We start from the raw sequence: 2694 nt of genomic DNA on the forward strand, positions 1-2694 counted from the left end.
TACTACGAAACAGGAAACTGTTTCATGCAAAGCGGTTTTTTTGTTTTCTGTTTTTGTTTTTGTTGTGGTTATTGTTGTTTTGTTTTTTCCCCAATGTGGCTGAAGTTAGCTCTTGAAAAAGCCTAAGGTATTAAAACTAGAAAAATGGTTCAAGAGGTGTACATTAAAAAGTTGCTCCCTTGCAAGAAGTCTTCCACTGTCATAGAGCTTTTGTTCTCACATACTGTCAGACCACCACAGAGCTCACTATACCCTTGGGAGGTACTTCCATATTCTGCAACAAATGAAACATATGATAAAGATCCAGAAGAAAAGATATAGTAATGAAAAAGGGGACACATATTCCAACCATTTAAATAACTTTAATTTACATACTTACTCACACAGGTACCAGTGCTTTGAAAATAGATTATTCAGTCCTAAAAAGCAGGTTTGTTCTGTCTTCTCTTTTCTGTCCTTACCTTCTCAGTCCAAACTGGTCCTCCCACTTTTTCATCTTAGTTCAAGTAAGGCTTGATTAGAAATTTCACCCAATGAGTATTTATTTTTGGCTTCTGCATCTTCCAGGAGAGATTTGTGGGTGGCTACTACACAGAGAGCTACTGTTTCATTCTTTGGGGAAGTTTATCCCAGTGACCTCAATATCTTCCTTTTCCTCTATGGAGGGCATCTTTAGCACTATCCTCCACAATCTCTTTCAGGCAAATTTCTCCTCTACTCATCTGCCTGGTGTTGTTCAATGCCATGCCATGGCTTAGCACATGTCTTTCCACTCAGAGCCCTTTGAAAATGTCAGTCCACAGACTCATGGATCAGCCTGTAATAGTAGCACTTTGGGAGACTAAGGTGAGTGTATTGCCTGAGCCTACGGGTTCGAGACCAGCCTAGGAAATTTGGTAAGACTTCATCTTTACAATAAATAAAAAATTAGCTGGGCTTGGTAGGCATGCCTGTAGTTCCATCTATTTGGAAGCCTGAGGTGGAAGGATCACTAGAATCCTGCAAGTCAATGCTGGGGTGGCCATGAGTGTGCCACTGCTCTTCAGCCTGAGCAATGGAGTGAGACTTCAACTCAAAAAAAAAGAAAGAAAAAGAAAAAAGAAAATGTCCATCCACAAAATTCACACGGAAAACACTTCTCAGTGTTAATAGCAGCTCTGTGGCCAGAAATCTCATCTGCTGTCTGTCTTCAGACTTGCTGTTCATTTCTTCTTCCTTGTCCTCATCATTACAGCTGGAATTCTCCATTTTTTTCTTCATCTGTTCCAGCTGTTCCAAGTTAACCTATCCAACTAGCTCAAAGTTGCAGCTTACTTTATGCTCATCCCGAAGGTAACTGCCAGTTCCTCCATGTGCTTGGTCGCATAGTAGCAGAGCTGGCATTTGTAAGGTTTCAGTTCATTGTGCTTCTCTATGTGTTGCTCTATGTGTGACTTTCGTCACTGGAGCAGATGAAGGTGCACTGATCATAGCAGAAAACTACTCTCTGCAAGTATCTTGACAGTTTGGACTGGCAAACTTTAATGGGGACAACTCGCTCTTCTCAGTATAGTACAATGTGGTCGATCATGTTGCACTTGTATTTGGTGTGATAGAAGCAGAGAGAGGACAGCGAAGACCTCTGGGCTCCTCCTCAGGAACCGCCAAATACCCAGCTTCCCCATACATACTAAGAGCAGACTTAAAGCCTGTGTAAAAGGATCAATCTTTGCACTTGAATAGCTTCTTTCCACCCAAGCTTGTCCCCATAATGGCACCTGATATTCTGGATGTAGCCAGAGAAGAATTCACAGATGCAGTGAAGAATGACTTCAGTTTTCTGCTCAGTGCCAGCAGTGGCCCCAGAAAGAGAAAAAGGACTGAACTAACACAGCTGTTGTTCCTTGCCAGGGCAACTGACTGATACCTGAACTCCTTTTTAAAAGATAACCCTTTCCATGAACTTTTCTAGTTTCTATTTGAACATGTGTAATGGAAAAGTCCCCACTACCTCCCAATAAATGATAAATGCTCAATGATATTTAGCCTCGAGTCACGCTGGAATCATAAATTAGTTAATGCTAAGAAAGCTGTCAGACTTGAGAATGGAAGATTATCTGAAACTTGAGACAGAGTTCCTCCATTAAGTAGCATGGAATGGGGCACCACATCAATGAAAATGGAAAAAACAGAGCATTCAAGTCTCAGAATCTCTGGAACTGATGAGTGATCTATGATTTATAGGCTAGTGGCCATCCAGTGATGCCCCTTTATATTTGATAAGGAGCCAGAGGTCCTCATTCACTTTAATTTTTCTTTCCACATATATTTCCACACACTCCTTTGAAGTAGTTCCCCTGAACACCTAAGTCTTTTCCCAGGTTCCACCAAAGTTCACAGGTGACATCTGTATGGAATTTCACTCTGGAATATGGGAGCTGCTGCTCCATGGGCTCTTGCATGCAGAGGAGTATTCTGGAGTTGCATATTTGTACACAAGTTTATATCCCCCTAATAAATTTAAAGCTGCTTTAGGCTGTAATTTGGTCATATATATCTTTAGGACTACCATGGAAGCTAGTATAGTACTTATCACAAAGTACTTAATAAGGCTCATTTTTATTGAATGATTAATTTTCCAACTCAGTGAAGAAGAAAGGTATGTTTACCATCATTAAGAGTGAGAAAATTCTGCTCTAGGAAAAATGCTGCAGT

The 2694-nt window shown here is 40.8% G+C and overlaps 1 pseudogene; it reads right to left on the reverse strand.

The window, feature by feature from the left end:
• Positions 1-492: 492 nt before the first annotated feature.
• LOC110596563 lies at positions 493-2429 on the reverse strand (annotated as a pseudogene).
• Positions 2430-2694: the final 265 nt, after the last annotated feature.

Source organism: Carlito syrichta, unplaced genomic scaffold (assembly GCF_000164805.1).
Source record: "Carlito syrichta isolate Samal-C Ts95f unplaced genomic scaffold, Tarsius_syrichta-2.0.1 Scaffold310126, whole genome shotgun sequence".
Taxonomy (NCBI): domain Eukaryota; kingdom Metazoa; phylum Chordata; class Mammalia; order Primates; family Tarsiidae; genus Carlito; species Carlito syrichta.